This window comes from Urocampus carinirostris, chromosome 6, assembly GCF_059441175.1.
Source record: "Urocampus carinirostris isolate Australia breed hairy pipefish chromosome 6, RoL_Ucar_1.0, whole genome shotgun sequence".
NCBI lineage: Eukaryota > Metazoa > Chordata > Actinopteri > Syngnathiformes > Syngnathidae > Urocampus > Urocampus carinirostris.
Genome location: NC_142354.1, coordinates 17,739,649 through 17,751,413, shown reverse-complemented (window position 1 = coordinate 17,751,413; position 11,765 = coordinate 17,739,649).

Here is an 11,765-nt window from a genome sequence, read left to right as displayed (position 1 = left end):
TTGCCTAGCAACACATCAGGGCATATTTCATTTATCACAGCATGGGATTTGCATTTAAATGGCGAGTGCACTGATTCGGTTTGCCGCTCAGTTTACAGTTCAAAACGTTACTTTTGAGGGGTTGGGGGGGTGGGGGGGTGGGGGGGGGGGGTTCTGTACTCTATGCAACTAAATCTTTTTCACTGCTGACCTTTTCAGTGGACTGCAAATCGCTAAGGCTGCACATGAGTAGGAATGTGACAAGAGTATTACTTAACTCTCACTTCTTTCTATTTTTCCCTCGCTTTTTCTCCATTCCTTCCATGTGTCAAGGGTTCAGGTGCATCTCCAGAATCTATTAACTCCAAATATCAGTCTCGACTTTGGGGGATCCTGGCCTGTCTGCCTCACTTAGTTTGACTGGTGGCGGCGGATCACAAGCCTGGAAAATAGGTCTAAATCTCCTGTTTCACTTCATTGATCGCCTCCTTCCCCGTGGGTAGCATGGATGTAAAACTCAAGCAGACAGAAAAACCCTACAGAGTAATCAACACAGCCCAGTAAATCATTGGCTGATCTTTACCTAGTCTGGAGAAACCAACACTATTTTGAAGTACTCTCATCCCGGCCACCGCTTCCTTGACCTGCAGCCCTGTGAATGTTGTAGAAAATAGACTTGCATTTGTAGAATAGATTTGCATACATTTAGAAAGAAATGTAGAAAGACTTGCTTACAGTTGTGAGAAAAGTCATGTTGACATCATTTCGGGAAGGTCCATGGCAGACAGTTGAGTTTCCTTAAAAGGGCATGGGACCTGCAAGGACTCTCTGAGCAAACTGAGGCGAACAACATGTCCTAATAAGGGTACGACAGCATCTTCCTTGATGTTACGTGAGGACCAGGCCGCCTCTTGGGTTGTACTCAATTGAAGCTATAAAAGCGTTGTTATGTCTAAAGTTCTCTGAGTTCTTTGGGATGATGCAATAAAGAACTCCCTCTCATGGCAGCCTCCGTGCATTTGTTGAACCACCTATGAGAAGACAATCGATTATCGAACCTGCCTTTTCTCCAACATGAATAACAATAAAAATCCCTTAGAAGAAGAAATAATCAGCTTAGAGGACGTTTCTTCCCCAGGGCCATCACCATCTTAAACAAGCGCACAAGACTTGGGAAACATACATGAGTAAAATGAGTATTCATATTGTATTTCTCGGTTCTTATTTTGGAAATATGTTGCTGCTAATGCTATTGCACTATTTTTCATTGCACTATTGTTCTGGTGCATTTATGACTTGGGACAGTCCCCAAGCTCTGCCTCGTAAATTTTTGCCTATTCGTCCGAACATTCTTTTATCGTTATGTTTCTGTTTTGAGTAGTCTATTAAATGTTTATCCTGGAATGCCACATCCATTGCATTGCATTCCAATCTATTAAGTCCTTATCAATAACAATATGGTCCGTACAATCATTGGGTATAAGTTATTTTTCAGTTATTTTTTGTATTTCAAGATTGCTCAGACTATAGATGGGTGTTCTCAGGCTTAAAAGGAGGTGATGAATGAGGAAAAAATGGTAATCTTAATTAATTAGCATTTTAATGCAGCATTTATCCATTCACTAAGCTCTTTCATTAGCGTGTAAATAAACGAAATTAGTGTTACTCCTGTCTCATTCTGAATCCTTGAAATCAATGTTTTAAATACAGTAATCTCCTATCCAGACGTTGGCTGCAAATTGCAGCAATTTCCTATTTTCGTATTACAGATATACAGGTTTGATTCCCGGCTCCTCCGTGTTATATGTGGAAGTGTCCTTGAGCAAGACACTGAATCCCTAATGCCCCTGATAAGCAGGTATTTGCCTTGCATGGCTGACGCTGCTATCGGTGTGAGTGTGTGTGTGAATGGGTAAGTGTGAAGCACATTGTAAAGCGCTTTGGGAGGTCTTCAGTGACTTGAAAAGTGCTATATAAATGCAGAACATTTACATTTACATGAGCCTTTAATCAGTTACACATTGTTGTCTGGAATTCACGCTATGATTTTTGCATGAGTACAAACAGACCCGAAATACTCCGGAACAGTACAGTGCATTAATATCCGCGATTTTTCAGGTTGGAAGGTAGAGTGTTGCTTGAAATGTATTTGTCACAAACAGCAAGATTTTTTTAAGCTTCTGGCACAACAAGATAAGAAGTGCCAAAGCCTCTGAAGGGAGTCGGGATTTGTACGATAACATACCATGATGCAGGTATTCTCTTTTCCGAAAAAGTGAAACATCCCAAATATGTCGTTTTCATGTCCACTGTGGACAATGAGACAACGATTAGAGCACCAATGAGGCGTTATCATTTTGTGTTTTTTAAATCAAATTTAATTGTCATTATTGTCGTTTATAATAACATTGTGAAATATTGTATGCAACGAGATTAGACATGGTACTCCAGGATAAATAGTGCTTCGTAACAGTAGAACAATTTAAAGTAGTGCAATAAACTTTAGCAGCAACAAAAACATTTCTAAGTAAGTCATAAGGTATATAATTTTTCACAGTTTTCCATGCTTGTTTAGAGTGGTGAAGAAATTGTCTCTGAGCCTGTTGAAGTTAAACACTATACGGTTTGTCTTAATCTTTTTATTGTAGGGGCACAGAGAGTGTGAAAGTGGCAAGCTGCTCTTTTCCATTATGGATGTGCTCTAAAACCACTGCGCTATTTTCTGGACACCCTCTTAGAGGACAAATTAGTCGATGTTTTTGTGGACTTTATGTCACAATCACCCGGATCGGGAACACCTGTGTTCAGGATTTGGCGCCAACAGCCAGGACAGCTGATGGCGCACCCTGTATATTTAAATCCCCAGCTTCCGGTAACACTTTGTTCGATTGTACTATGCGATCTGTTGCCATTTGCTCAGAAAGCCCGTACCTCCGACTCTTTGCCTGCCTCCTGTTGTTCTACCTGATCTCCGTTGCCGACCCGTTTCCGAATCTGCCTACGACCTGCCCTGCCCGCCTGACTCCTGATCTCTCTTCCGAACACAACGACGCCCTTCTTGTCCAGCCCCAACCAACAACACGACGACTACGCCTGTCCGCAACCATTCCCGCCAAGCCTTCACCCGCCTGTCAAGTCTCGACAATCCGTCAAACAACGGATCGAAGATTCACGTCTTGTCATTCCTTCCTTCCAATAAAAACCAAGAAACGAGTGCAAGTGATCTCAGTTTTCATTACATCCTGCCTGACACTTTATTCATAATATACATTACAGGAGCAAAACGGGTGGTTTAACAGTACTTTAATGAATACTTACGATCTTTCCACTTTTTCGCCATTAACTTGATTACTCAATTTATACATCCAAATTGCACAGCACGAGAAGATATTTTTTTTTAAATGTAGCATGTCTATTTTCTATCATCGGCGTCAATGTCAGGTCGCTGAAGCTTCCTTTAAGCCCCAAGGACCAATAACCAGTGAATGCAGTTTGGTTCAGGACTGCGGCAACAACCAATGACAACATAATGACAACTTCCGTGTCTGTGTTGCAATCTGGCACTATTCTCCAAAGTATGATTGCCCTGGTGGTGTTGTCTAGAAATATAGGGCTCACATTTTACAAGCACAGCCTTATTTCATGTTTTCTTTTGACGCAGTAGTAAATATGTGCTCGTCTTTGTAATTACCATCTTGAATGATCACATAATTTGAAAACACGTGACATATTCAAATTAATGCTACATCCATTGCAACCTGGTCATCCTTTTTATTTATTTTTTAATTTTTATTTTATATTATATTTTTTTATATTTTATTTTTATTTTTATTGTTTGTTAATGCAACATCCATTGCAGCCTGGTCATCCTGGAAGGAGGATTTTATGTGGTCCTATCTCAAGGTTTCTTCAGTTAACTCAGATTGAGGTTTTTGAGTTTTTCCTTGCCCTCATGATGGTTTTGGATCACACACACAATAGTGTTATATTAGTCTGTGGTCTGTGCAGCCCTTTAATACTCCTTGTGATTAAGGGCTATACAAATATATATGACTCGACTTAATTCAACATAGAACAGAAGTGAAAATGACAATCAGGCGTCAGTTGCCAAATTCCTCATGCGGTTGGTGCTAGGTGTGCGCTAGGCTTAAAATGTAATAAATTGACATGAATTGATTAATTTTTATCGCTTTTTAAGCCGGCATCTTTAGATTTGGGATGCTCTGTAGTCCAGAATTTATGATAAATAATCCCCACCGCAAAATAAGAGATGTCTCTAATCCCGACCGGTTGATTGGCGCTTCCTGCAAAAACACCTCTTGTTGGCTCCAAGCAGAGTGGCAGAGGTGGCGGTTGTGGATGCGAGCAATGCTGGTAGTCGCCCCCTTTTCCACCTAACGGCGAGCTTGTGTGCACTGGAGCTTGTAATTACAGGAGGAGGTGGCGGTAATAGAGTCTGGTAGAAGGCAAAGAGACAGGTGGGCAGCTGGGCTCGCAGTGTCACTTTCTCTAGTCACAAAGTGACACAAGTCAGTTGAGGCCCAGAATAAAATATGTCAGACAAGTCTGTTCAAAACATCAATGTGGAAATATGTCATATGCTTTTTTTAGGGGTTGTACAGCAGCTCAAGTGAAATATATATATTTTTCTAAAGGAGTGCCTCAATGGCTGATTTTGCCGTTTACTAATAGGGCTAAACATTGTTCCTCACTATATGACACTGCAGTCATATTGAACTGGCTTCCAACAAACAAACCAGGTGTCTCCAACAGAGTGCATGCGGACACAAGGGTGCCCCCTGTTAATCACATTATTCGTTTAGTTGTAGTAAATGCCCAAATGTATCCACATATTATATTGAAGTATTTACTTGCTGAATGTATTCTTTCATAACAGTGTACTTTCACAGCAATGGTCCTATCATACATCCTTGAAGACGCTGCCCTACTTACAAATGAGATGGTCCTGGACGATCGTTCGTAAGTTGAATTTGTTCGTAAGTTGCTTCAGTGCTATATTGTGTATTTTTAAGGTTTATATAACTATGTTTAAGGCTTGTATAAGTCACATGCATTGTTTTGTACTAAAAAATAAAAACTCATAAGATAATATGCACTATAGAGATAAATAAATTTGAGTTTAACTTATTTTTTGGAGATGCGCTTCAAGAGGTCCTCCTTCGTGGTAAAAAGTGGCCAAAAAAAGCCTTCCGACCATTTTCTCAACCGCATCAAGCTTTCTTTTTCTACTTTAATCTAAAAAAAAAACGGCTCGCCTCTTCTTTACACTTTACACCAACCACATTGAATGGATGCACGAGATACTAAGCAAATAAATTGTCAAAGATCTGAGCGCGATGGAGATTCAGTACACGTAGCACTGTATGTTTACACACGAACGAGGAAGTAAAAACCGGATTTCTTCTTCAGGCTGGAGACTGGGTGACCTCTCACAGTGCCACATGCCGGTAGTGGCCGAAAGAAGCACTACAGCACTGTCCTGTACTCGGAAAAAGGTGCACACAATACAAAATCTATCATACAGCAATTTCCGGATATTTTCGACCTCTCACAAAAATTTTTCATATATATTGTTTTAAGTACCGTATTTTCTGCACTATAGGGTGCACCGGGTTATAGGGTGCACCCCCAAAAAATAGTTTTTGGTCCTATATCTTCCATAGATAAGGCGCATCGGATTTTAAGGCGCTACAATGGGAATGTGGACAAAACAGTCAGATAGTTCAGTCAAACTTATTACCCCCTTAACATTCCGAAAGCTTGCAAAGAAGCAAATACGTGTCGTAGACACGTGCGGATGCGGTGTCCGTACGATGTCACTCAAATGCATCGTTCCAAATATCATTCGGAAGGTTAAAGTCTTGGGATTCAAGAAATGCCAACCATTCCTTAGTTTCTATTTTCTTTTTCGCTCGCAACTTTATTGTGCATATGACAATAAACACTTGGAATTGAGTTTAATTTAAAAAAAGACCCATCACAGAAACATTGATATCACTCTGAAACAAGAGACTGGGAAAATATATAGCCGGAGTAGCTCACCAAAGTCGTTGTGTTCAATAATAATGTGCAACCATGGTCCTCTTATATCCGTGAGTGTAGTAAATCCAGAAGAGTAAAATATTTACAAATACAGAATAGTAAAACATGCTTTCTCTATGCCGTAGACAACCAACCAAACTTGCTATTCACATTCATCTTTTTCGGCCAATTGCAGGCTTTGTTTTGTCCCTTTAGCCTATGCAAGCCCCTAAATGATAAAAAGGATCCGCCCCCTTTACCTCCGAATAACTTTAGCCAATAGTGATCGATTCAAATGATGATTGACACATTGGTTAGCCAATGAAACGCCGGTATATAAATCCCATCATACACCGCGGACTACTTCACATTCGGGGGAAAATCTAGTCGGCGGCTGTTGCATTAGTTGCAAGACTTTGCGACACACCATTGAGCCATATATAAGGCGCACTGTATTATAAGGCGCAAGGTCAGCTTTTGAAAAAAAATAATACTTTTAGGTGCGCCTTATAGTGCGGAAAATACGGTAAGTTGAATGGTCGTAAGTAAGCGGGAGCATAATATATATATATATATATATATATATATATATATATATATATATATATATATATATAAATATATATATATATATATATATATATATATATATATATATATATATATATATATATATATATATATATATATATATATATATATATATATATATATATATATATATATATATATATATATATATATATATATATATATATATATATATATATATATATATATATATAATCGGGGTTGCAAGACAAGCGCTTTACCTCCCGAGCTACTGCCGAGAAAGTCTTACGTGCCTTTTGGGGTGTGAGCACTCCTGGCTTCCTAGTGGGAGGGCGCTTCCCTGATCAATCAGACTGGAGTGCGTTCCGTTTTACTTTTATTCTGTTCTATCTTTATTTTGAAACTTGGTAATAAATGTCCTCAACTACATTGGTTCTCTACGGCTCTATGTTTTTTAAAGTCCAAATAATTGTTTTTCTACTGGAAAATAACACGCAGCGAGACATTGAAATGTCCTTTGCCTTCACCCCTAAGGACAGCTGGGGTGCCTGCAGACATGTTCTTACAATAGCTCATCAGTGCTGGGTCATTGTGATTTTCTAGCAAAATTATATTGGTAATAATAAATAAATTCAAAAAAAGAAGGAAACATTGATGGGAGAAGACAATAGAACCCGTGTTAAGGAGAAAAAGAGGGGGAACGGAATTCTGTATCAATTGAGACAAATGAGTAGCAAGCCTGATTTTAATGGTAATCAACTTGTTTTACGATCAAGATTAATTTCAAAGCACCCAAGACCTTTTTAATGAAATTTTTACTCGCGTACCTCTGAGAACAAGGGGGCCCCTCGGAGGGTGTTTGTGCGTAAGGCAGCACATGGCCTCACAGGAAGCCTAAGAAAACCAGGGTCATTTCCCTTTTTGGAAGTTGATCCTGCGGCTGTTCTCTTTTATTCGACACGGACGGACAGAACCACGGGCTCTCCAAGCCTCAGGGCTTTGGGATGGCAGGGCCCCCAAGCCTGGAGACCTCGTTTGGGATTCTTAGTCCCGAGAATGGTGCGGTTTGGCCACTTTGAGTCCCGAGTTTGTATTATTATTTGTGCTTTGTAACACTCATTTCCAGTTGCACTACAACAAGGATCTCAAACTTACGGCCCATGGGCCAATTGTGGCCCTCAGGATGATAGTTTAAGGTTAATACCTTAAAATGAAAAATAAAGGGACAGTGTGTATTATCCAATCACTACGTCACTGTATTCTGTCGTGTGGCCAAAAACAAGTGCAAATAATAACAAGTCATAAAGCCAACTACAGAGAGCTAAAGTGACCTTTGATAATTTTGTCCACCCTTTCGCCAGGGTTTTAGTTTTTCAGGTAACCCGTAGCAGCAACGTGGAGAAAAGGTTCTCATCTCCCTCAAGGTGAAGCTCATTTAAATAAATAAACTTTTAAAAAATGCACATATTTTTGAGAATTGATTTAACATATTGATATATATATATATATATATATATATATATATATATATATATATATATATATATATATATATATATACATGTATATATATACAGTGCATGCGGAAGGTATTCACAGCGCTTCACTTTTTCCACATTTTGTTATGTTACAGCCTCATTCCAAATTGTATTAATTTAATCTCTCATCTCAAAATTCTACACAAAATACTCCATTATGACAATGTGAAAACGTTAATTTTTTACTTTTTTTGAATTTATTAAAAATAGAAAACTAAGAAATCACATTTACATAAGTATTCACAGCCTTTGCCATGAAGCTCAAAATTGAGCTCAGGTGCATCTTTTTTCCACTGATCATCCTTGAGATCTTTCTACAGCTTTATTGGTGTCCACTTGCAGTAAATTCAGTTGATTGGACATGATTTGGAAAGGTACACACCTGTCTATATAAGGTCCCACAGTTGAGTGCGCGGGTCAGAGCACAAACACCAAGCATGAAGTCAAAAGAACTGTCCGTAGACCTGCGAGACAGGATTGTCTTGAGGCACAAATCTGGGGAAGGATACAGAAAAATTCCTGCTGCTTTGAAGGTCCCAATGAGCACAGTGGCCTCCATTATTCGTAAATGGAAGACTTTTGGAACCACCAGGACTCTTCCTAGAGCTGGCCGGCCTTCTAAACTGAGCGATTGGGGAAGCAGGGCCTTAGTCAGGGAGGTGACCAAGAACAGTGGTTAGCGCTTGTGCGGCACAGTTCATGTCATGGGAACCTGTCGTGGGTTCAAATCCAGCTCAAGACTTCCTGTGCGGAGTTTGTATGTTCTCCCCGTGCTTGCGTGTGTTTCCTCCGGGCACTCCGGTTTCCTCCCACGTTCCAAAAACATGCATTTCAGGTGAATTGGCCGGTCCAAATTGTCCCTAGGTGTGAATGAGCGAATGAGTTGTCTGTCCCTGTGTGCCCTGCGATTGGCTGGCAACCAGTTCAGGGTGTCCCCTGCCCACTGCCCGGAGATGGCTAGGATGGGCTCCAGCCCCCCCGCGACCATAATGAGGATAAGCGGTACGGCTAATATATATATATATATATATATATATATATATATATATATATATATATATATATATGTATATATTATTTTTTGTAAATGCCACTGAATAATACACATTGTCCTTTTAAAAGCAACCCTTGTGAATTATGAATTCTCTTATTCCTGATTGATTGATTCATTTTAAGAATAATCCTTTCTTTTTCTTTTTTCAGACCCTATTTTGTTTGGGGAATTTTAAAAAATCAGTACTTTGTGGAAAACCCAATTGGCCCAACCTCACTCAGATCCTAACTCAGGCGTGCCATCAGCACACCTAGCTTAGCTGTTGTCAGCCTAACAACACCAGAGAAAAGCCACAAATTTAGTGCAAACTTTACAGAAAAACACTTAAGAAAAATAGTTCATAACTTAAGAACTTAACAAGGAGCAACAGTACACGAATGGTAAATAACAATATGTTTTAATTCACACCCAACTGATGTCATATTTTTCACATTGGGCAGGTCAATACCCAAGCTTCAGATACATTTGACATATTTAGATTTTGCTTCAGTTGTCTTGAAATACAGCAAAATGACGTGGATGAATAATTATACAGAATACATGAAGTAGTGTGAGATAAGCACAATGAGGAGCAGTAACAATTGAGTTATTAATTGAATTGAAATGTTTTTTTCTCTCAGTCATCAAAGCAGTGATTGAACTATGCTCATCAGAGAAAATAAATAATTTTAAACAGGGGTGCACAAGTTTACTCCTCCACCATGCACATCTACCTCCTTCGACACACCTCAATCTGAGGATCAAACGTAATAGCAGGGTTTTTTCAGTGGCCTAATTATGATTAAATGAATTTGCAGTGTTGGAGGAGGGAAACATCCTAAATCTTCCCACAAATGCATTCTGTATTTGGGCAAACCAGTTGAAGTCATAAAAAGACCTCTGTAATTTTCTTCACACCAAGGGACAATTTGAATAGGCCAAACGACCTACATGTTTGTGGAAATGTGGGAGGAAAACCGGAGTGCCCGGAGGAAACCCACACAGGCACAAGGAGAACACGCAAACTCTACACGGAGGGGCTGCGGTAGCTGGACTTGAACCCTGAACCCGTGGAGCAGCGCACTAACCACCCCTCCATCGTGCCGCCGAGGCTTTTGCAAAGGAAGAAAAAAAAAGAACAAAAAAAAAAGGGGGGGGGGAAAAGAACAAAAAAAGCAAAACAAACGAAGAATAAATACAAAAGGAGACGGTTTATAATTAAATATTTCTTTTTAAATGCTTGGAAATCTGAGCATGTAAAATTCATAAATATTGTTTTGAATGCCAACCTTTTGACATTGAAAAGCAGTAGATTTTATTGCACGTTCTATATTTTACAAGCGAAACACAATACGTCACCAAAATATTAAACCAAAATAAATAGAAAGTGCTTGTTTGAAACTGAAAGTGGCAAATGTGATTGTTGGAGCTTTTTATTCACGCACAAACATTAGCTTGGAAACAACGCAGCCGTCAACAAAAATACTAGTCGTGAGTCAAGATTTTTTTTGTTGTTGGCTAAAGGATCTATGCAGATTTTGGAACTTTGTTACGCACTGTCGCCATCATGTTTGGAGCCTCTGTCAGCTCATCCATGATGCGCGTGCAAGTATGTGCATTTCTTAGATGCGGATTGAAGTTTTTGTTTGGATTCTACTTTCCTACGTTCACCATTTTCATGCTACACTGAGAGAAATTAAAAAGAAACCTGCAGGGACAAGCATCATCACACTCTCCAGCACTCCCCCAGCCCCCCATTTCTCAAACCTAATTGGTTCTGCCCCAAACAGCAAGATAAAAGTCAATAGGTGCCATGGAAACTAAAGTATACTCAATTGGGCATTGTAAATAATTAATAGATACATTATTTACCTTTGACAATTTTGAGGAAACCTCAAACGACGCACTCCACCTTTAAATTTGAAAAAGTGGTACATTTTTAAAAAAATTGGTATGTTTTTAAGGGGGGGGAAGTGGTCTAAAACGTAAAGCAGGACTGTTGGTAGGTATGCAGTCGTATTTATAGTCTTTGGCGAATAAAGGAATGCTATTGCGATACTCAAAATGTTCTATCAATTACAGTGCACGGATCTCTTTATTGCCTCGTGTCCATCCCTCATGTTGTCAGCCCATTTCTGTTCCTGTCTTCCTCTCCTCCTGCCCCCTCAGATTGTGCCCTGGAGAATAATCTTGGACAGTCCTGAAGATCTCGTGACCTGTTCATACCACTGCAGTTTTCTTCTCCACACAGTTGACAACAGTTTTTTGTAGGGTTCACTGTGCCCTCTGATGGTGTTGTGCATTCTTTTGTTTGTCACATGTGCTACATAGCTGATGCTTGGAAGTTTCCTGTAGCACCACGTCTTTATGGCTGGGGTTATCCTTTGAGAGTCCATGTCTCGCATTTGTTGAAGAAGATAACCAGCACTTGCATGAGTCTGATCTTTGGTTTACTTTTATGTTTTTGTCCCTCCAGATTGGTTGAAGTAAGTGCCATTGTTGTTTGAGCTATCCTGGCCATGATTTCTAGTTCTGATCCCTCTTTGATACTTTTCAATAAGTATAGATTGATCATGTTGGATGCAATTAAAAGGCGTCAATTGTCCTCTGGGTGAGTCTGG